The sequence below is a fragment of the Drosophila serrata genome, unplaced genomic scaffold, assembly GCF_035046125.1.
Source record: "Drosophila serrata isolate PLE 108 unplaced genomic scaffold, ASM3504612v1 contig_276, whole genome shotgun sequence".
Classification (NCBI taxonomy): Eukaryota; Metazoa; Arthropoda; class Insecta; order Diptera; family Drosophilidae; genus Drosophila; species Drosophila serrata.
This window is the reverse complement of record NW_028257174.1, coordinates 6,796,594-6,821,483: the sequence shown is the minus strand read 5'-3', so window position 1 is coordinate 6,821,483 and position 24,890 is coordinate 6,796,594. Positions and strand designations below refer to the sequence as shown.

Below are 24,890 nucleotides of genomic sequence, written 5' to 3'. Positions count from 1 at the left end.
AATATTGATGGGGACTTTTGGTTCATTTGATATTCATTCGCTTATAACCATATTTCAATTGTATTTTAATGGGTTGTGGGGAAGGTTAATATCTTGGACAATATGTATATATTTTACATATACAGAAATGGTTTGCTTGAAGGAAAGTGTACTTTTCTTTAAGGTATATAATTTATGTTATATATTTAAAATCAGCCAGAAATCAGTTCCACAAAAACCTAATTGAATAAATACCCCTCTCATTGCTGCATTTTTTAAGTCATGCCCCTGGGAAAACTTAACAAAAAAGTTAAACCGCTCGATATTAATACCTCTTGACTCTGTTCCATTCACCCATAATGCCCATTAATCAGCCAGGACTCGAAGTGGTGAACCACAAAACTTTTGGCGCCACGTATTAAAGTTTATAACGGACTATGGCGCGGGCTCTATAAAATATTTAAGTCTGCTTTTTTTGCACATTTCCCTTATTTATTTTATTTCGCGTTTGCTGCTGCTTCGTTTGCCCAAAAACCGCAAAATCGACTCAATAATATATATGTGTGTGTGTGCTGCACAAAGCCAATACAAGCACAGGCACAAATACAAACACAAATAGTAGCAAACGGCAGCAGGAAAAGCGCGACTGACAGGCGAACAAGCGAGCAAACAGGACCTCAATGGCACACCTCCCTCTCCCACCGCCCTTCATATCCTTTTCCCCCACAAAAATCCAGGGGCCCCGAAAAGTAGGCATCTGTTTGTGCGCTCGCATTCACCTCGATTATTCATTGAACGTTTCGCTTGGCGCGGTTAACGGATTGAGTGTTTGTGTGTGTGTGAGTGTCAGGATGAGTGGGTGTGTGTGTGGTAAGTGTGTGTGTGTGTGTGCCTCCGCTTAAGCCCGAAAAACCTTCCTGAAACTCGCATTGATTAATTGGCTTCGTCAAGCTGGGCTAAGCTGATTAATTAATTGTATTAATTCATATCAATTCAATGGCAATATGATATTTATCAGCGAAAAGAACTCATAATTTGTTGACAGATTTACAGGAATATGGATCACTGGATCACTGGAGATATTTAATTAAGGACTTACATTTATTTTAATATGTATTATTTAAGTTTAAAATCAAGAGAGAGACCAACAGTTGTAAGATCGAATCAATAAATCTGAATAAAATATAACAAGATCATTAATACCTTAATTAAAGACTTTCAATTGAATTTATTTATATATAAATAAAGAATCGGTAGATTAGTGGCTAAAATGTATAGAAACTAACACCTAAGACAGCCTAAAATAGTCTCTAAGCTCCTCCCTAAGCTCAACTCTAGAAAATCAATAAATCTACATCCCATACAACTACTTTCCTTCTTTTAAATACACCATATGCAACGAGGGAAAATGATATAGAAAAAAATGGGGAAACTCTGTGGCAAAACGGTGGAAAAACTATATAGTACATATAAATGCGAAAAATTGATCAGTCAAAAGTCAATTCGTTGATGGACAGTTGCCCACAAAAGTATGCATGCAAAAAAATACAATATGGAAAACGGTGCGAAGGCAAAAGCAATTGATAAAAGTGAATTTTCACGAATTCCCCAACAGCCGAAATGCAATAAAAAGCGGGAAAAGGGGGGGAAAGCCGAAAAGTGGGGAAAGTGGGAGAAAATCAGGCCAGACTCTGGGACTGGGTAGAGATAGCAGCGGCCTGGCAACACGAATATCGCATGCAAATTTTCAGCGTCCGCGCACTTAATATAATTTCACTTAAAAACACTCACACACCGGCTGGCAGAAAGGAGGAGCCAGGAGGTAGGAGCCAGGAGCCAAGAGCCAGGAGCCAAGAGCCAGGACTAAGGGAAAGGACGAAACCAAACCGAAACGAATGGAACCGCCAGGTGCTGTTGGCCATTTTGACTTTCGTGTGGCCTTTTCTTTGCTCTCTCTACTGGCGCTAACGTGACTTTGGCGCGTTAACCTCAATTTATCGCTGCCATTTATGTCCTTTTTTTCGATTACAGCATAAATTGTGGTAGCTAACGTGTTGGTCGCACTCACACAGGGGTAGAAAGAGCGAGCGAGAGAGTCCTCTACTCACCTGATAAATGGTAAACTGCATACATTGTGTAATCGATAAAAAATAAAATAAAATACAAAAAGAAGGAGCAGTAGAGCTGGAGCAACTGCAAATCCTGGCTGGCGTTGGCATGTCCTGCCACCTCCTGCCACGTCCCCCACTTCTGACCCGGCTGAGTGGCATTGAAGGACGACTGCCTTAATGTACATTTGTCTGCCCGCATGCATGTCCTTTGGCAAAAGATTCCTGGCCGAGTCTGTCGCCGTAGGTAAATAAGTAGCAATTACAGATGGACGCGTTGTAAATTTGAAGCAAGTCGAAGGACACACAAGGCTAATCCAAAGGAGCTACTTTATCTCTACATCAATAAATCCCTGAATAATGAATGCTCTGGTATATTTATATATTATCAACTTAATATGTAGCTTGATTTGTATTAATAAAACTGACACTCGATTACAATTAAAAATCATTTTAAATAGAGTTGCCTGCCACTCTTGATTAATGTTTAATTATTACAAAAAAATCCCTTGTGAAAGGGGAGAGTCCCCGCTTAACCATAAGGGATTAATCCGTTCAGATTGACAAACGCATTTGGTTCTGGAAGCTCCCTAATCTTTACCTATCGGTCCCGTTCCATATACGTATATATTTTTTATTTAAGCGCATGCCAAAATTGATTAAATTAAATGCCTTTCGCGTTGTCCGACGTGAACTCAAATGTAATATTTATTTATTTATTTTTGAGCCACATTCGACACTTGTTCCCGCTCGCAGGATATTTGCAAAATGTTTGCCGCATTTGGAACATGTTTTTTCAGCATTTTACTCAGTGGGCTCTTCTCTTCTTTTTTCTCTGTCCCTCTACTTTTAGTGCGATATTGACTTTTTGGCTTAAGCGGAAATTCAATTTAAATGTTCAGCGAATTTCCTTTTATATATATATATTTTTTTGTGTCCTTTTGCATATGTTGTTGTTAAGCCTTTTCGTTATTTTTTCTGGATTTATTTCAGAGAGAATGATGGAGAGAATGAGCAGCACGTTTTAGCTTATATTTCTTGAATTTTGCACATATATTCGGCAGAGTGGAGATTAATAGCGAAATTAAAAAAATATGCAAAGGATTTTCCCTGATGCCTTGGCCTAACAAGGACACGTACAAAAACATAAGCAGCGTCGAGGTGCGACTTGGGGGAGGAAATGAAAGTGCGGCTTGACTGCGGATCGGGAGCCGGGAAATGTGAATGGGATGAAGGAGGAAGGACTCCAAGGAGGAGGATTCCATGGAGCAGGACGAGCAGCTTTCCGAATGAGACATTGGCGCAATAATCATAAAAAGTCAGTGCGAGAGGCGACACAATAAACTGCCGCTGGCAGGGCGATGATTACGGCACTCGCTGGGTTATCCTTTTGGGGGTGGCGGCACTCATTCGGCACTCAAAATGCGACAAAGACACTCTCTCCCCCCCTTCTGCCAAGCTCGAGCTCTCTCGGAGGAGCCGGAAACGGATGCAGAACGGAAGTGAGGGAGGAGGAGCAGGAGCAGGAGCTGGGGGCAGACTGAAGAGAGCCGAAAATAAAGGGTGAAGGCACGCTGTCAGTGGTACCTGGGCGCAGTTGTCAGGATTTCGGTGGAGAGCATGCAGCTGAAAACCCCTGACTTCAGGTAAAAGTAAACACAAAGCCGCGACTTTAAGACTCAGCTAAAGAGCGGAGCTTAAAATGGCCCATTTCAGGCGAAGATTTAACAAAAATGTCTCATGAAAATCGAAATGCTGTATACTCTTTCAGTTGGCCATGGTATCAGGGCTTCGAATGCTCAATATATCATTACTAGGAAAAAATGTATCAATTTCAATTCGGATAGCATTTCTGTGCATGTTTTTGTAAGGTTAAAAAATCTGCATATTCACATTTCAAATTAAAAAAATTTTTGTAAATTTTTAAAAATTTTAACGATGTAACCCCTTTCTTTTTTTTGCGAAATTGGCAAAATTAAAAAAGAAATCGATTTGCCACATTTTATAATTAACTAATTGTGATTTTCACTGCGATTCAGAATCTATATGACATTTGGAAATCAGTCGCTTTTTGGGCATAATATAAACAAAAGAAATTCTCAGATATTAGGCATTAAATCAATATTTTTAAATATTTTTTGAGGCTAATCAAAGTTTTAAAATTCCATAACTACGCTAAAATAATCTTGATTTTCAATCGGCAAGAAGTTTTATGTTACTTTGAACAAGGTTAACAAATCTGCGTACCTAATTTTATTTGCTTAGTAGCAAATATCACCAAAAGAAAACCTCAAACTTTAGACATTAAATCAATATTTATTAATATTTTATATGGTAATTTTATTAGGCAAATCAAATTTTAAAAATTCCATAACTTGGCCAAAAGAGTCTAGATTTCAAATCGGGATGCAGTTTTATGTTAGTTATTACAAGGTTTACAAATCTGCATATAAAATTTAAAAATGTTTGCCAATTTTTGAAAATTTGAACGATGTAACCCCTTTGCTTAAAAAAAAAAACTTAAAATTTTTGTTTTTTTGGAGAAGGTAGCTAGAAAGATTCACCAGTTGCTGCTGATCAAGAAGATATATGATTTATAGGGTCGGAAATGACTCCTTCACATAGTTTCAAGCTTCTGACTGCTGCAGGGGTATAAAAATGTTGCTAAAGTTGGCACCAAAGTTGAGATCAGAAATCAATATTCGTAAATAACAAGTAATTTAGTTAGGCTTTTAACTTTGAGTATACGTAATTAGATATCCTAATACAAACTGCTGAATCACATTTAATTAAATGTAAATAAATGGGTACATGGTAATAAAAAACTTAATTGTCCAATAAATGCATAACTAGTTTATTCTAAACCTATGCCTAGGCCAGATCCCTCTATTAGCATCTAATCATATACATAATTGTCATAATTATGACTTACCGCAGTATTTGTAAGATCCCTCTTCTTCTTTATCGAGATTTACTGATAATTGCCGGTTGGCAGCGCAATCATTTTCACTACTAAACACTATTCACTACCGATGTTAACAGGTGGGAGGCCGCGCACTGACTGAGGGCACAGCGACTGCAGTGCCTCTATTTATAGTCCCCGAGTGAAGAGAACAGAAGCAGTGAGAGCAAGAGGGAAAGAGCTATCTGTAGAGAGGAGAGGGATAGAGCGAAGGTGCTATCTCTAGAAATGTGTAGTGGGAGCTTGAGAGACAGAGAGGCATACAGAGAGAGGGAGAGGCATACATTTAACGATCATTTCTAAGGCAGCATAAACATACATACATACATACATATATGTATGATGTAGTCGCCAGAAAATTATTTGTACAGAGCGTTACAAGCTTCTCTGACTAAAAATTTAATACATTATAAAAGTAAAGGATTTTAGTAAAAATAAATAACTAATCCCCGTAAGCCGTCTTTAATAAATGATTTCATTTTATTAATATATCAATATCATATAATATTTTTTGAGGCTAATCAAAGTTTAGAAATTCCATAACTAAGCCAAAAGTGTATTGATTTTTAATCGAAAAGAAGTTTTGTGTTACTTTTAAGAAGGTTAACAAATGGACATTAAATCAATATTTATTACTATTTTATATGGTAACTTTATGAGGCAAACCAAATTTTACAAATTCCATAGCTAGGCCAAAATAGTCTTGATCTCAAATCGGAATGAAGTTTTATGTTAGGTTTACCAAGGTTAACAAATCTGCATACTTAGTAAAAAATTTCAAAATGTTTGCCAATTTTTGAAAAAATTAAACAATTTTAAAAATTTTGCTTTTCTGACGAAGGTAGCTAGAAAGATTTGCCTGTTGATGCTGATCAAGAATATATATGATTTATAGTGTCGGAAATGACTCCTTCACATAGCTTCAAGCTTCTGAATCCTGCAAGGGTATACAAATTTTGCAAAAGTAGGCACCAAAGTTGAGATCAGTTTTTAAACTATCATAAGGGTCAGAAATCAATATCCATGAATAATTTATAATTAAGTTAGGCTAATTATTTGAGTATACGTGTTAAGATATCCAAAATACAAATTGCTAAATCACTTTTTATTAAATGTAAATAATTGGGTCTGAGGCAATAAGAAACTTAATTGTCCAATTAATGCATAAATAGTTTAATCTAAACCAAGACCTAGGCCAGATCCCTCTATAAGCATCTAATCATATACATAATTGTCATAATTATGACTTACCGCAGTATTTGTAAGATCCCTCTTCTTCTTTATCGAGATTTACTGATAATTGCCGGTTGGCAGCGCAATCATTTTCACTACTAAACACTATTCACTACCGATGTTAACAGGTGGGAGGCCGCGCACTGACTGAGGGCACAGCGACTGCAGTGCCTCTATTTATAGTCCCCGAGTGAAGAGAACAGAAGCAGTGAGAGCAAGAGGGAGAGAGCTATCTGTAGAGAGGAGGGGGATAGAGCGAGGGTGCTATCTCTAGAAATGTGCAGTGGGAGCTAGAGAGACCGAGAGGCATACAGAGAGAGGGAGAGGCATACATTTAACGATCATTTCTAGGGCAGCATAAACATAGATACATACATACATATATGTATGATGTAGTCGCCAGAAAATTATTTGTACAGAGCGTTGCAGGATTCTGACTAAAATTATAATACATCGTAAGGGTATAAGATTTTGGTAAAAATAAATAACCAATCGTCGAAAGCAGTCTTTAAAATAATATTTCATTCAATTAAAATATTTTTAAGCAGCTTTTTAATTTGGTTTTAATATGTACACAATATTTGCAGTCTGAAATCTGCATTCAATGTAAACAACTGAACCACACTTCGATTTATGTTTGTATATCTAGAGCTCTTTTAGTCTTTATTTTTAACTTTAAATTTAAATGCTAAAAGCAAACAATTGTCTTAAACAAATGCTGCCAACAGTGTTAGATAAGAATAATAAAACTAAAACCAATTTGGGTTTATTGATTTAGGTGAGCATAAGAACTGAGAATTTAAAATTTATATTTTTAAGCCATTTTTAAAGTGGTTCGTTGGTCTAGAGCTATAATTCTCTCTTCGGGTGCTAGGTAATTACTTTCTTTTTATATTTTTAACCTATTTCCCAATTTCGCGTTTTTTTAAAATAATTTTTGTCGTTATCTTGGAAGTTAATCATTGCCTGATGTATAAATATAATTTCTGAAACTTCACCCAAGTTGGTAAATGCCTTAAAAAAAATATTCTTCTTCTCCGTGGAGCTCCCTAGAATTTCAGCTTGATAAAAAACCTAGAAATAAGCAATCTCTTGATAAAGTTAAAGGTAAAGTCTGGCTGACAGAGGGATCTCTGTAGTTCAAGCTAAGATGCATTCCCTCACGAGTGGCCAATTGAGATGAGTGCAATAAATAAGCCAGTTGTTGGTGCGTTGCACGTCCTCGGACTCCATTCCATACCAATTCCGATTCCGATTCCAACTCCGATCCCGAGCTGCCCAGCTTCCGGCCACTTTATCGTAGTATATATATATATATCTATATATATATATATATATATCTGGGAAATATGCCGAGGGTAGCTGGAAAACTGAATGAATGACTGACTGACTGAGGGATAAGCCGTAGCTGAGATGGGCGGAAAAGGACCGTCAACACCTTGTCCTTTAGTGCAGGTCATCTGTCTGAGGTTCTGGATCTGCTCCTTGGCTCTACACTCCCTTTTCTCCCCTGTCTGTCTGTGCAGATGTCCTGGTCCTTTGGCACAAATTTCATTTCAACTTTGTCTCCTTGCTCCCTCTTCTTCTCTCTGGGACGATGGCAAACACATAAATTTTGATGAAGCTCTTTCAAAAACAGTTTATAGTTTCATTTTTCCTGGCTCTCTCTCCGGCACTGGCTGCAGTGGGTCCGTCCATGTGACCACTTGACACTTGTTTTGGCAATGGCCAGTGAAAAGTTTGCGCTTTTTTTCTTTGGCGACAGACTTTAGCCCCCCAATTTGGCAGTTCAAGTTAGTTAAATAGTTGCCATTTATGGCGGCTGCTATGTAGCTTTTGTATTAAAGTGGAGTGGAATTTAGCATTGCGTTTTGTAGTAGCAAATCCCGCGCACACAGGGCGTATGCGTAATAATATTCATGAGGTTCCTTTCGACTTCTTCTCCTCCTCCTGCTGCTGCTACTGCTCCTGCTGCTTCGCCTGCTTATGCTCCTTATGTTTCTGCATTCCGGCAGTGACAAACCCAGAAAGAGCAGAAGGAGATGGAGAAGGATAACAGCATATCCTGGCAACAGATTCCACATGCGAATCCCTTTTATTATGCGGTTTTTTCGTTGCCTTTGGATTACGCTTTTCCGTGTTCTCCCTTTTCAGTATTTCACATATGTATATAGTAGTTATATTACTGTGTGTCTACTCCACGCTTTTCCCTCTAGTTTTTCTCAGCTGAAAATCGTGTGTTCGTTTCTGTGATAGATTCATAATTTTCAGTTACGCTCTGAATTCGTTTGGCAACACTTAAGCCCAGAGTGCAATCATGGCTAAGCCTTGGCAATGCCACAGGACTGTGCATTAAATATATAAGAAAACTGTAGTCAAAACCAGGGGGGGATATACAGAGAGAAAAATTGGCGGTACAAGATGTAAAGATGTTGCTGATTTCTTCCTCTATCTCTAACTCAACTGATTTTCCCTTAGTTTTCCACAGTGGACCCTTCCCTTAGGCTGAGATTATGGGGCACAAAAGGTAGTGAAAACGTGGGCGAAACAAAGGCAGGCGCGAGTTGAGAGGGAAATGAGCGTTGCCTTGGCAATATAGGCGGCTAATTCCATTAACCAACTTCAGATTGCTCCAGCTGTTTGGCCCCCAGCTTCCGCCCTTAATCAGGCTTTCTCAACTCCCCTCCAAGGCAATTTCCTGCCCCAGCTTTCCCGCCTCCTACATACATACATACTTGTCTACATAGAAGCACTTTTCATTAGTCTTTGACATTTTTTTGTGCAGCTCTCGGCATCTTTAATTTGGAAGCTGGAAACCACTTGGCAAACAACCCGCTGAAACTGAAATGCAATCAAATTGACAACGTCCAAAGTTTCTCATAATTTTCCCTCCCATTTTCTAGGCTTTCCTCGAACTGGTTTCATTTTTTCCAGCAGCGGCAGCCTTTCAACGCGGGGGAAGAATAGTAAACATATTTTGCCAGCTTTGTTTTATGTCTCTCAACTTTTGACTATGGCAGCCTTCCTTTTTTTTGTGTGTCGTCTCCCCGGTGCTCGTTTTGTTTTGGTTTTTAATTCGGCGTCAAGTTTTTCTAACAAAAAGTATAAAAAAGTAACAAAAAACAGATACAACAGAGCGAGGGAAGGTTGAGCAGTTGTTGCCTTGTTATTTCCTTCAGCACTTTGATTATGTTTATCAACTGCTGCCTCTGCCCGCGACTTGTTAGCTGGAGTTTCCTCGGTTTCCGGGTTTCCGGTTATTCCAGCTTTTCCTCGCCTTCCATGCTCACAGTGCAGATGCCAAAAATATAAACACAAATTATGTAAATTTGTATATAATGATAACAGAAACGCAGATGATAACACAACTGGGGCGAGAATCGGTTGAGAGGGTATAGTATCCCCATGATTTATGCATACAACTTGGCTTTGGCTTTGGCTCTGGCTTGGCCATCAGCTTGCAATTGCTCCCAGCTCCTTCTGAAGGAACCTCCAAGTTGCTCAACTAAGACGGATTAACGATCGGTGAGTTTATCCTTGGGGAAAACTCAAAGAGAGGGAATACTTTTCAGATGATGAATTATTCATTTATGCTATGTATTGTGAGCGATTTACCGGCTAACTTATAAGCTCATCTTAATCAATGCAATGATTTGATGCAACTTTAGAGCCCTCTTTTGATTGTTGTATTATTATATTTTGAATGCTTTAAATGCCACACATCCTTAAAACATGAATACACAATCTCGATTCCCTCGGGTATCTCTGGTCATTTTCAACCGCAAATTGTCAGCATTTCGAGCGGAATTTCAATCGCAACAGCAGTCAATGAGTTGTGGCTATATCGGACCCAATACCAGGACTCGCCGGTATACTCGATATCTTATCATCCTGACACACACACACACACACACACACACAGCAGCTGTTCAGGCAAACATCCCTTCCTTCGGCTGCCGGGGATTCCGGGACTAACGAAACATTAAATGGACACCACAAAAAGCAATCAGAGTGCGATTCCTGTCTGATTTTCCACCATATATGTACATATAGATGTGTGGTTGTTGTATTATAGAGATGTTTGTTCGATGGGCGTTATAAAAAGTGATTTTTATTTTTAATCCGTTTTATGCGGCTGTTGATTTTGCGATCAAACAGCTTAATCTTTTTACCGCAAATTTACAGCGTTCAGCGAGGGCAGATTGGCGTTTATTTTCACTGTCCAATTTACACGTGTTCGTGGGTGGTATAAACTCTGTTAACAAAAAAAAAAAGGATAACAGGACCCTAAAGCAGCAAGTTTTGGCCACAAGCCGCAAGAGCGAAACTGTAACGGAATCAAATGAAGAGCTCAGCTCGGCCGCAAAAGCGGATGCAACTACATTTGGCCAAGGACACAGATACAGATACAGATGCAGCCACAGATGGAGATAGAGATACAGATACAAATACATCTAGAGATACAGATACGTACACTAAGATGCAGGATGCAGCTGGCCCCAGGATGTGTGCAGATGTTTAGCCCAATTGCTGGCAGCTTTGTGGCCGCTCTGGCCGGACTCTGGACATTTTGGGGCTTTGGGCTTTGGGCCTTGGGCATTGGGCATTGGGTTTTGGGCCTTGGGCACCACCTCGTTGGCAATTGCAACTTGGACTTGGTCAGGCGGAGGCACTAATTGAAATTGGAACCGAGTTTTTGGCAGTCTGAAAGTCGTCTGCAAGTCGGTTCTTGGGAGGAAATGAGTGAAGCAGTGAAGCTTAGAAGCTGCCCGGCTAATGGGAGGAAAGTTTGTAGTAGATTGGTAACTAGCAACCAAAACAATGCCCTCGGGACAACCAAAACCCTAAGCTTCCTTCTCACTTTTCTTTTAAAGAAAATATATATACGAAAGGCAAAATGGAGCTCAGGTCATCTGTTTAAAGTCTGTCCTAATCTTGTGGCAACTTTTGGGGCATCCATTCTCCTACTGCCAGTCCAGTTTCAGTTCCCCAAACTCCTCTGCCTTCCTGGCAAATCTCTTCGCATAAGCTGATGTCTCAATTCTGATCTGGTGATGGATAGCCCTGTGGCTCTGGATTTTCCTGGCCATACACACAGAGAGAGAGAGCGAGTCAGTCATTTATGACCATTACGCAACCGAATGAAAACAAAATGGGAAAGCCATTGAAACAAATACGCTTTTACCCAACCTCCCTCCCTCCCTTTTTCCCCCGATGGAAAATCCGAGTGCGTGGGATGTGCGGTGACAAGTGACGACTGACTGACAAGGGTAAACAATTAATTGGGAACAAAATGCGAGGACCGTATCATCCTGCGTGTGTGCGTGCGTGGTGACAATAAGGACGAAGATTGCTCTCGGATTTAGCCACACTTCAGCTTCAGCTTCCACCTCCTCTCTGACCCAGTTTTTAAAGCTTTAAAACTTTTATCATTAACGCCGGGAATCAGCTTAAGACCGTGTGGTTCACATCGCGATAAATGTCACAAGGTGTTTTCTCTCGGCAAAAAAAAGCCAAGAAGGAAAAACTTTACTCTGCAAGCAAATTGATTAGACTCTCCCACACACACACACACTCTGCAGCATTTGTTTTGGCCATGAACCCCAGCCCAGTTAAGTTCAGTTCAGTCCCCTCTCTTATCGTCATGTCAAACGCCCGTCACTTGAGCCATTTGCCTTTGACGTTGGCCGCCTTTTTAGCCGGTACAACGCTGCGTATGCGCATTATTCCAAGCAAGCCCAGTGGAAACATTTTTACGCTGTGTACGAGAGTGTTGTGCCTGTTTTTATGTGCTTTGTGCCTCCTTTGCCTTGCAGTGCTTAAAAATAATTTAATTGTTAGCATAAGCTCTTTAATGTACAGCCGCCCTATGTGCGTGTGCATACTTGACTTACGTTTTAGCCAATTATGGCAGCTTAAGTGCATTAAGTAGGCCAAAAGAGGACGTAATAGTAGGTTGGGTTTTATATCCCTCACTCTACCAAACTATATCCTTAAATCGCTTTAAAACGAAATGAGTTTCTTTATATTTATAAACAGTTCAATTTGTTTAAACAAACTAGTTCCTAATTATCCACCGTATCCCCAATTAAATTCCCGTTGCAAATGAAGTCTACCTCATCTATAAATATTTTGCAATCACTGAATACATCATACTTGTTCAAATCCATTTGATTTTCAATCAAAATTCAATACAACAAGCTCTGCCTTTCATAATTATTGGAATTTCAATATAATTTATACCGAATTCCCCAATGTTTCGTAACTGCATATTTGGTCGAAAAGGTATATGAAATGATCCAACCGAAACTACAGCCTTTAATGGCATATGTACGCGACCCGGATCCGGATGAACAACCAAATGAAGAATGTGCAAAGGGGCTGACAAAGGGGGCGGTATGTGCAAACAATAATACACAATAATGATAATCCGTATAACTTAATTCAACTGTTGACCAAACTAAGCAGTGCACATTATGCAAATGTCCATTCATGCGACATGCGATAATATTTGCATTTGACGAACAAACAGACAGATAAAGGGGCAGTGGCAGGACATGCGCAAGGACAAGGGGCAGGACAAGGGGCCGAATAGGGACGTGGGCACACAGACACACAGGGAAATGGGCAGAAAATGGGAAAATGCCAAATGGTAAAGCCAAGCCGACGAAATCAAATAAGCCAAATTAAAGTTAAAGGGCAACATTGGGAAATTAATTACGATGATGTTCGGTGGGACTTGTGCACACATCCTGATCCCTTCTACCTTTTCCTCACCCTTTTTCTCCCATTTCCCATTGCCTAAATGGAAATGAAATATATATTTGCAAGTCCTTCGACTGTGCATATTTGTAAATGACAGTTGAAAGGTAGCTTTGTGCAAATTATCAACAAGAATCCTTCACCATTGATTGGGGCAATAATTATGGGAGGAAAAGAAATGTAATTTGAATAGCATATTGGAAAAATTGGAGAAGGTTTATGAAGATATATAGAAATATAGGGAGAGTAGTATAGATATATCACTATTTCCTTTCATCCCCAATCTAAAACCAATTAAAACTTAAACCTAACATGGCGGCTTGCCCAAGAAAACAAAAGGTTGCTAGAGAAATGTTTCTCAAGAAAATATGTTGAGCAACATTCATTAAATCAATGCCAATGGTCACTTTAAAGGCTTCCAGTTTTGGTTCTGCTCTTGGTCCCAGCATTGTTGTCGATCCAGGAGTTGGCCAATTCAGTTGTTGGCTCGATGTCCTTACCCCCCTTACTCCCTTCTCTGAGCCCCCCTTTTAACAACTGCTGACGACGCCCGCTGTGCCGCTGACAGCAAACAGTTGTTTTGCATAAAAATGCCGTTGCAGGATGCAAGGATGGAACTATTGAGAACGTGTGTCCATACACAAATAAACATATATACATACATATACATATACATATACATATTTATATATATGTTCATGTATGTATGGGTCTCTATATGTATTGGGTGTTTATTCCCTTTTTTCATTTTTGTTGTTGTTATGTAAACACACCATAAATATGTAGAAACCCATTCGCACAGCACACACACAAACACCCTAACCAGTACGGTGCCAGGACCCAATGTCCATTGGCTGTGCCATGCGGTTCGACTTGAGTTGGCATTATATATATATGCTAATTGCAAAAATATATATATAACCGAATATATAAAAATATCTATATAAACGATGTAAAAGGTCACGGTTTCGTTTGTGTTTTTTTGGTGACCAACTTTTTGTGGTCAATTCCGGGTTACCGCAAGAGGATTAAAGTATTGGATATTTTGCAAACAGAAAAGCCAGAATTAAATTCCCGGTAATAAAACAGCAACTTTACCTAAAGCTTATCTGAAAACATTAACCATACAAAGAAAAAATAAAGAAAGCCCCAAGAGAAACTCTCAGTTTAACATAATGCAATTTGTTGTCCTTTTTAGGGGAAAGTTTCCTTTTGATCTTTTTGGAACTTAACTTGTGGTATTTATTCTTGATTCTTTGAAGCGCCATAAGCTTGGCTTATTTTTGGTTAAATTTGTAAATAAACACCAAACTTTTTCTAACTTTCTTAATATTAAAAAGGTAATATTTTCAGTAATGCTTTGATTTCCAAGGGAAGTGTTCACACCAAGGTGTGATTATGTATTTTCTATATTATTATTTATGTTTTATTATTATTAAAGATTCTCCATGCATCTTGGCAGGGTAGTTGGGCTACCATTTTCGGTGTCCACTCGGTTTGTCACTCTCTTGTGGGCCCTTCCCCAGGACTTTTTGTGTGACGCCTCGCTTTACGTTATTTTGCATTTTGATCTCTTTTAATATATGGAAAATGCCAGAAAGCAAGCACGGGTAGAGTAGGGAGGCGGGTCTGGGTGGAACTGGAGGTGTCTGTGTCTTGGAGCTGTGGAATGGGTCACTGCAGGAGAGGGTCATCTCGGACAGCAGGAGCCACGTCACGCAGCTGGGCAACGCCATCAGATGGCTGACTGGGCATATTTCTTGCTCCTCACTCTTCGTTTTTTTGTGTATTATTTTTGTCTTTCTGGCCAAGCCTCATTTCAATATTCCCGGCTGTGATTTTCGACAACTCATCGTTGGGATTGGCCATTAAAAGTGCGAGAATCGACGCAGATGGCTCACATGGCGGGCACAATTTATTCCAATTCATTGCCAAAAGGGCTTTGGGGACACTCTGCTCTCTCCAGCTCCAGTTCTAGCTTCTAGCTCCTGATCCTGCTCCATCTCCATTTCCAGTATCAGTTCTTCTCCTAACCCCTGCCTTTAATTGTTAGCCTTTCACTTTGGGCAGTCACTTTGCTGAATTAGCTTTATATCGCTTCGGCTGCCCATCCCGATTAATCAGCCAAGACTTTCCCGACTTGACCTTTTCCTGGCATCCTGGCTGCGATGCGAGGATATCCTGGGAAATTGCTTATTTATAGCTCCTGGCCCATTAACGACTCACGCTTGGTCCTGCTGGGCTTAGATAAAAGTTGAGAGTAAGCCAGAGTGCGGAGAATGAAATTACAACTTTGGCGTATTGAAAAATTTCCCGGAAGTGTCACATAAGCTAATCCTTTGAGCCAAGGTCCTGGCTAAAGTTGCACCGAATATGAGCTTGATTACCCTTTTTTTATGCTCCTATTTAAATTTAAACATAATGTCTTTTCGCTAATGTTTTACAAATACTTGCTTTTAATTTATGACCTTGCACAGAGGAGAGGAAATCGGAGATTGTTATATGAGAAGTCTGAGACCCACAAAGGTCAACTGAAGACGCTGCTTCCTGTGAACTTTCCGTTGACATTTGGCTCGACTGCGATGACTCCTTTGATCTCTGGGGTCCCGCATTCCGTGTACTCCGTCGTCATCATTTATTTCATTCCCCCAGACTGCAGGAGCAAGGGGATTCCCCACGATTCCCCTCGATTCCCAGCCCCCTGCCACCCATCCATCATCGCTGCTCGCAGGTTGGGCAAACATAATCCGAGCATGTTTTCAATTAATTTAATGCCGCATCCCAATTTGCCGGCTCGTCGTCGTCGCCGTCCTGTGAGTGTGTATGTTTGTGTTTGTTTGCCGCAGAAAGTGTGCCACACATGCGAATGATTAATGCGACTTCGTCGAGTCGGCAACTTTATTGCTTGCCAAAAAGGCAGCAGGACGGGAAGGAAGGAACACAAATGCAGGACGAAGCGATGCGAAGGAATAGGCACTTCAATTATTCATCCAGACGATTGCGTCTCCAAAATACCAGTGTTCCGCCTAATGAGATCTGTTCGTTCGTTTTTCGGCGGCAACACTCCGCCTCCTAATCAGGATGCTACTCTCTCTTTCTCTGTCTCTCTAGGATGCATCCGACACTTTTCGGGTATTTTTTTGTATTTTTTTATCACAGCAGCCACGCATCGCTGGTCTCGAACAACAGGAATCAGTGCAAAAAGGGCAAGGACACTGGGTGGGTGGGCGGTTGTGAAGAAGGATGCGGAGACGTGGTGCAAGTGCACTTTCGACCATTCCCTGTGCACTCAGACGTGCCGATGACAAAGCTGATGGCTGTCTGAGAGGGGGGAAGCAGAGGCTACTACTGGGACCAAGGACTCTACTGCCTTTCAAAAAGGACACACTGACAGGGAAAATTTCAAGTTAAATAGGGCCTAAGTTTAAGCGAGGAAATATGTGTTAACTGAAAATTATTATTCAATTTATATTAAGTAATGAAATAATGATAACCCCTTGTTTAAATGACACTCCTGATGATGCTTTTTATGCTCAAATTCTCAGCTAGTTAGAGTGCATTTACATTCACCTCGAAATGGTTACGAATCGAATGGAATCACTCTCGGTATGTTTGCCCAATTGTTCAGGGAGTGCAAATGAAACGTGGCGCTTCCACCTCCACTTCCACCTCCATTTCCACTTCCGCCGGCAGAAGCCGCCATATTGTTTGCCCAATTGCGATTGAGTAACAATTATTCGTGTGTTTTCGCTGGCACTCGCTATCGGTATCGCTATCGCTCTCGCTACAGTCTCCTGCCACTCGTTTCCACTTCTCGTTTGTTTGCATTCGCCCATTGCGGTGTGGATTTTTAATTTTGTAGGTTGTGTGTGCATGTTATGACAAGTGCGATGCAAATAAGTAACCCCATCCTGCCTTCCGTATCCGCATCCGCATCCTTCACCAACAGAACCACCAGTTATGTATATACATACTATATATATGTATATATAGGGATGTATCCCTGCTGCATGCAGCAGAAAAAGGCCATTAGCTAGAGTGGATGGCTGGCTGCCTGATTGCTCGACGGAACCGAGTTGCACGGAACCCGCACACAATAAATAATTTGCACTCTGATTGAAAATATTGTACACATGCAACGAAGATCCTTCCACCTTCCTTCGGAAATCAATCGCGAAATTAAGGACAAATAGTCCTTGACTTGATTCTACTCTTGATTATAATATTTACCAAAAAGGTAATGTATGCATAACTCTTGTTTAATCTGATGTATAGAAAAAGTTTAAAGGCTTTTAATTGATTGGAAAGGGGACTGCAATGTAGGTTCTTATAAATTTTTTTCCTTTGACTAATATTGGAGAGTAATTGCAGTGGCACATGTGATGCTGGTCCCTTTGCCTAATTAACTTTGGCCCAGTTCCGTGTGAGGACAACGTGTTCCACTGCCTTGGATCCTGGCCCGGTGCCAATGGCAGGACAGGAAACGAAATAAGCGAAGAAATAACAAAATAAACCATAGAAATAAATGCGGACAGACCGAAAAGCGGAATGAAACCAAACTGAAAACGAAAACGAGAACGAGAACTAATGAAAATAATGCCCAAAACTAGTCCAGGACTAGGCATTGGTAAGTGGGTCTCAGTTAAGGGGGATGCTGTTGCCCGGCTGGAGGCGGGTTAATGGGGCCAGGACCTGCACGCCATCAAAATAATTAATATCCTTTCAAACATGTAACATGCACTAATTACAATCACAACGACGACGACTGTAAAACCAGAGCAGCAGGGCAAGTTGACTCACAAAAAAAAAGGAAAAGGACAACGGCACAAATAATAAACAACCTGTGTCTGCTAGTGTGTGTGTGTGCTTAGTCAAGGTCGTTTCCGTTTCCGTTACTGAGTGAGGGGTGGAGGATATGTGTGTGTGCTTTTGTGGCTATGCATTTGCCGGTCGACTTTTATTTCACAGTCCTGCTCAATCCCAGGAATCCCTGCTTACCATTGTCATTCGTTCGTCCGCTCTCTCTCTCTCTCTATGTCCTTTCGCCCCTCGTCCTTTGTCCTTTTGCCCACTTGCTGAAAAACTCATTAGTCAAAGCATTTACTAAGGAAAATTCCCAATTAAGCGTCTGCCGAGTCAAAACAATAGAAAACTGCAGGCCCTGGCAAGAGCTCTAGCCCTTGATACCCCTTAATCGGGGCACGTAAATCAAGAAAATATATCCTTAAAATCAGATAATCTTAAAGAAGCTAGCTGTGGGTATTGATTAAAAGCCAGAGGCAGAGTTTGGATTATTAACTTTTGGAAATATAGGTTTTGATTCAGTGTTTCTATAAATTATTCTTTATATTATTTCAAATATAATTTTATATATGAAATATAGGTTTATTATCCATATATCTATATTTCCAATCATCCCCCTAAACTATCTACAAAAAAAATCTGTCAAGTAGCTCAATTGTTTGCAATTTTCATGCCTGCCACATAGTCCTCTTCCGTTTCCGGTTCCTCTTTCCAGGAGAATGCCAATATATGCTAGAAAGCAAACATGGCCAACAGCGTGGAATGCCTTTTTGGGGCCAAGTGGTTGTCGGTTAGATGGTGTGTGCCGGATAACCTTTTCGCCTTTTGCTTTTCGTTTTTAATTAAATCGCATATATAAAATTTGCTTTTAATCAGAGCCGCGCTCTCTTTCCTTCGCTTATATCCGATTTCGAGTGCAATTGAGACACTGTCGAGGAGGAGCAGCAGCAGGAGCAGAACGAGGAGCAGGATGCCGTCGCCATCACCGTTGTTCCCCATCAAACAAACATGCAACTTCCTTTGCAGTTGGCGACTGTCGTCGATTTAATTAATTTGACATCATTTATTATGCCAAAAAAAAAAAAAACAGAGAGAGAAAAAACCAGAAAGAGGTCCTGGAAGCAGCTGGGAGTATAGGTGGGTGTCTGCACACTCACACACGAGCCAAGAAATTGCTTTTTAACGCACACTCACTCAGGACGAAGGACGCAGGACGCAGGACACAGGACGATGGAGTGCGTGAAAAAGGGGTCGGGTTCGAAGACCAAAGGGCCACAAGTGATGCAGTTCGCCGGCTTAAGTGTCGTGTCCGTGTCCGTGTCCGTGTTTGCCGCCCTGGAACCCTGCATGTGTCGCAGTCAGCCCGAGTTTCAATTTACATTCACGTTGATTTTTTGTTAAATTGGGTTTGACTTTAGCTGTCGCTGGCAACGATGCCATTGCAAGTAGCAAAAAAAAAAAGGAAAAGAAATCAACATTGACACAGAGACGATGCTAAAGGTGAGTAAGCGAGGTCACGCAGTCAGTTGCCACGTCATGGGAGCTAGGGAGTAGGGAGTGCTCCTCCTGATGCTGAAGGGTCACCACTTTTTGTTATTAGTTATGAGAATATCCCCGAATTGACACCAACTCCCCCTGAAGCCTAAAATACTAGCAGGCCAAAAGAGTATATTTAAAAGTTAAAAATGTAGCATTTAGAATTAATTCACTTCTGCCAGTTGGGCATCCAACTCATCGTAGTATTGTTTCTGCATTTCTCCCAATAGATGAAGCAATTTCGTGGCCAGTTTCCTATAGCGATAACTATTGGCTATCGGACGTCCCTCCAGCTCGATCATCAGAGTTGCCTCGCGTTCCACATTTAAGACTTCGCAAGCCCCATCATAATCCCCGCCCAGAAGCGCCTTCAGATTTCTATCCAAATAGTGAGCAGCCATCAGGAGATGGGAAAAGATGCGGCAGTTGTCCTCGAACAGGGCCAGATAGTTGGGCGAATCCTCCTCATACCCCTCCTCCTCTTCCGCCTCCTCGCTGTCTCCGGTTGTGTAATCCGAAGAGATGTCCGTCCAGACCAAGTCCGAGATGGAATCTACATATGACAAGACCGGATCACAGGCCCGTCTGGGAGCAGGAGCTGGACGATGATTCACCTGGTAAGCATTCGAATTGGAACTGTACTGACCCACCATGGTAAAACGCGGACCTGCACGGGTCTGGAAACTGGAGAAGGTGCTGGAACTGCGCGGGTCCGGGGCAGCCCTCAATTTCCTTTGCTGGACTTCAATTCTTTCGATCTCACGGGCACATTTGTCCCTCTCCGCCATGGCAGCCTCCGTCTTCGCTCGGGCCTCTCGGCAGGCACGAACGATCCGTGCCTTCCGCTCGGCAATCTCCTTCATATTGGGTATCTGCCGACCTCTGGACTTGCTATCTGAAGATTCTCCGTGATTTGGTCTATAGCTCTGCAGTTCCCATTCTTCCCGGGGTGTTTCCTGGAGCAATTCCTCCTGGTATTCTCGCTTTTTCTGCTCTCGGGCTCTTTGGTTCCTATCCTCCTCGTTGTTAATCTTCTCACGCCGCTGGCGCTCTTGAACTTGTGTATTCAACTTTTCCTGGGATTCTAAACAGCGCAGTTCATTGTGGAAATTCATTGCCTTCTTTATTTCCGCCACTATTTTCCGCTCCAACTTAAAGTTTTGCTCATCGGTATACTCATTGTCCTGGGGATCTTCTTCTGGGAGTTCATCTATTTCGGCAGCTCGTTGAGATCGTCGGTGATCGTTGTGTGTAGCTGATTTCCTAGGTTCTCCTTTTGGAAAATCTTCATTTTTGTCAAGTTTATGGTTGAATTTGGGGGCAGGTCTTGGGATCTCTTTTAAGGTTTCTGTTTCGCGGTAATCCTTCTGGACACATTCCTTCACGGCAGCTCTTGGGCGGTCTCCTGGCGCAGCTAAATTATTTTGGTCGTCTGCCTTCCTGGTCCCTGGTTCCTTCTGCATATTTTCCTTACCGGCATCTTTTCGCTGATCTCTGTTCCTGGCATCATTCTTGGCTGCATTTGAAGATTTGTCTTTCCTATTTGATTTATAAATATCTTTGGGGGGACCTCCTCTTGTGGCAGCCATAAAGATATTATGCCACTTGGAATTTTTAAGAGGGTCTTCCTGTGTGTTGGGAGTTACCTTTGCGGTAGACTTAACTTGGTTTTGATTCTTGGCAATTTTCGGGCAGTTCCCTTGCATATTAGCTTTAAAAATATCCTTCCATTTGGTATTTTTTGGGAAAGCTGCCCTTCTGGCCGCTTTCCGACGTTCATCCTTGCCAGCAGGTTGACGCTGCTCTTCCTTGGCAGCTTTGGTACGTTCTTTCTTGCCACCGGCACCTTTTCCAGGATCCTCCTCCTTTTTGGCTTTTGCTTGGGTGTTATCCTTACTGAGGCCAGCCTTTTGGACATGAGGCTCTGCCTCTAGGATGCTGCTGGCTTTCTTCACTGCCTTGCTGATATCATCTAGATCCTTTATCTTGTCCTTAATCTTTTGTACCTGCTGGACGCGTTTTTTAAGCGTCCTCAGCTCCTGCTCCACCTCCCTACATTTGCGTTCGGCTTCCTCCTTTTCCACCATTTTGTTATAGGCCTCGATCATCTTCCGGACATTTACCGCCTGCGGACGCGATTCCAACTGCTGAAGACTCTTACGGATTTCCACCACCTGCCGTTGCTCCGCCACCACGGCAGCACTGATCCTCGCCAGCTTCGGCTGGGAATCCCGATGATGGCGACTCCCTTTTTGCCCTGCCAGGAGACGCTGCTCCTCCAGCTCCTTGGCCTTTAATCGCTCCACGCAGTCGGCCAGCTCCTTTTGCTGCTTCTGCTTCTCCAGCATGGCCAGGCGCGTCTCCTCCAGCTCTCTGGTAAGCTCTCGGTAGAGATCTTTCGAGGTGGCCATTTATCGTTTTGGAAAATTACAAAATTTGGAAAATTTCTTGGAACTACTTTCAAAAATGATTATTTTTCTGGGACCAATTTTCACGCGAACAACTCAGGCGGTTAAACGAAACTGATGTGGCCTAGCACTGGCCTTTTTGACAAACCCTTTTGACAAGGCCTTTGGCATGGCTTACTTGATTTTCTATTCGGAAAAGTTCTGTTCAAACTCTAAAAGTTTTGGCAATAAAAGGGGGCAACTCAGTCCCAGGAGACTCGAAACTGATGCTAGCTTAACTGTTTGTCAACTTGCCAGACTTGATGGTTCGCCAAGCCAGGCCTGAAGTGCGATTAATCCACGCTAAATGAAATTAATAAGCTGCTTAAAGTTTGCCATGGATGGCCTCCTCCCGGGAGGAGAGGGTGGACTTGGCCAAGTATTTAGTTGGCCTAAGCCATTGGGCGCTCGTGTGTGTGTGCTGATGCTGCTGCTAGGGCACTTGCCAACATTTCAATTAAATATAATTACAATATTATCACTAAACCCGCACACAGCCAGTCCCAGCCAACCGACGAACCCGACCCAAATATCCAAATATCAAATACAAGGGGGAATCCCCGCCGGGTGAGGACCCCTCCTGGGAAAGCTAAGTCCCTCCATTGTTTGCACTTCGTCAGATCCGCCGCATGAGTGCCGGCACTTTGATAATAATTAATATTTAAATCCGTTTTCGAAAGCCATTTCATTCATTACGGCCTATGGGCCTGTCAATTTGGCCCTCGCGGTCGCGTTTTGGGAAAAGTTTTGATCGCATCAGCTAATAACTACCGAAATTATTGCTAGTTCTGTCGATAAAATTATATTTTATTATATATTTTCATATTTTTTGAGACTAAATTTGTAACCCTCCAGGTAAAAGCTAGAGGATTTTTTCTTTTGCATAAATAAGCATTGTAAATATGTAAAATTGGTTTCAGCCTAATCAGTAAGTTTTTTAGCAAAATTGTTATTATTTTGTTATTAACTAATTGGGATGTTCAGTGCAATTTAGAATGTATTTGACATTTGGAAATCGGTCGCTTTTTGGCCATAATATAAACAAAAGAAAACCTCAATTGTTAGGCATAAATAAATATTTATATATATATTTATATTTTTTGAGGCTAATCAAATTTTAAAAATTCAATAACTAAGCCAAAAGTGTCTCAATTTTTAATCGAAAAGAAGTTTTGTGTAACTTTTCACAAGGTTAACAAATCTGCTTACTTAGTTAAATATCTCAAAATATTTAAAATTTTTGTCAATTTTAGAAAATTTTATGTAACCCCTTACATTTTTTTTTCAAAAAATGACCAAAAAATTTCTTTCTCAATAGACATGGCCAGATCGACTCGCCTGTTTATGCTGATCAAGAATATATATGGTTTATAGGGTCGGAAGTGTATAAAAAAGAGAATATCCACACAAAAGTTAATTCTTTACATTTAATTATATTATATACTCTAACTATCCCTTTTTTCTTTCTCTGTACAGCAGCTATTTATAGCATAGAACTGTGAGATTTTCCCCAACAGGTTTTTATTCTCATTTCTTTTCCCCGGCTGATTAATTTGATTTGATAAGTCTTGACGCAAATGTGTTTCATTTAGCTCTAACGTTTTCCTGGCCTTTTTTCAGGTCTTAACTGGCTCCAGTCTGAAGGGCCACCCATGGCGTGGTCGCTACCAACTTTTGATCAAGGTAAAAGGGAATCTGAAACCGCCGCCTGGTCATTTGATATGGTCTTAACCTGCGCCCTAACCCTTGCCCTGGGCCCTTCCTCTCGAAGGGGCTTCACCTTGGGTTCTTTTGATCAGCGAATGAGGAGTCTATTTATAACGAAGAGCTACAAAACCAATAAAGGAATATACCTTTTGATTGTGTTAATGTAACTTCTTAGTTCTTGATAACTTAAAAGATATTATGATATTTCTTAATAACGAATAAAAGGTGCCCCCTTTGCAGCTGACTTTAATTTGTATTTTTAGTAGAGCAATGCCACTTCAATCTGGTTCTGGTTCTGGTTTTACAACTTTTTCGAACTCGAACTCAAGCTGAGATGCAGTGATGTCCCCCCTGCCACCGATTCTCCAAAGGGCAGGGCAAAAGGTCACACAAACCGAGACCCAGAATGAGACCCAGACCGAGACCGAGACAGGCGGGGGACACATTCAAATGGTTGTCATCAATTACGCGTAAAATACGAAAAAATAAGAATGGAAACACAAAAAGAGAGAGAGGCCATCAGTGGCGTCCCTGGAAAAGTGTCCACTTCAGTCCAGAACCCGGGACCCGGGACCCGGGAACCGGGATCCGGCACCGGACATGACCAGACGACACTCCCAGCATCGCCTGTTGCCTCTTTCGTCGAACTAATTAGCGTGAATTATGGGAGTTTGATGAGTTGCCTAATGAATGGCCAGCCAGCTGGTCGACAGCTTTGTTGACCATTTGTTGCATGCTACATCCACCACCACCACCGCCACAGCCTTAATGGCCGCGAGGGATACGTGTATTCCGGTTCGAACTAACTGGTAAGAGGAGCGGAGACTCATTCCCAGCGAACGTGAATGTTATCTGCCATAGTTACCATTCGAAACATTCATTTATTCCCACACAAAGACGACTTTGATTGATTGAGCCGCCCAGCGCAGCGAGGCTTATCCATGGTGGATCCGAGTCCAGGTCCAACTTGGAGCAGGGAGCATCATCCTTGGGTTGGGGCTTAAGTTTACGACCCGTCTATGCTTCTCCTCCATCTCATTCTTTGTTGCCGGTTTCCCTTTTAACTTGACATTTATCGCTTCATACGCATTTTCTTGGACCTTTGCTTGTGTTTTCCCAATGTGTGTGTTTGTGTAGTTTTTTGTAAGACAATATATTTACCAACTTAATTGGTAGTTATAGACGTTCAACGTCAAGTCCTGAAGAGATCTGAAGACCAGCCAGCACTTGTGGAAACAAAGGCATTCTGCCCTGAAAGATGGATGCCTTCTCAAGCTGCCTAAAGTGAATTCATTCAAATACAGATTAGCACATACACTGGAATTAATTGTAAATTGTATTTATTATTATTAT

General features: G+C 41.4%; 1 protein-coding gene across 2 annotated transcripts in view; it reads right to left on the bottom strand.

The window, feature by feature from the left end:
• vex (somatomedin B and thrombospondin type 1 domain containing protein vexed) overlaps positions 1-24,890 on the bottom strand; it is a 100,368-nt gene that overhangs the window by 70,605 nt on the left and 4,873 nt on the right. Inside the window, exon 1 of one of the 2 annotated variants that reach the window (XM_086835843.1) lies at positions 5,020-5,150. The exons of the other annotated variant lie outside the window; for it this stretch is intronic. The gene's annotated coding sequence lies outside the window, so the exon portion shown is untranslated. Of the gene's footprint in view, positions 1-5,019; positions 5,151-24,890 lie in introns of those variants that run through there. 2 annotated transcript variants of the gene reach the window in all.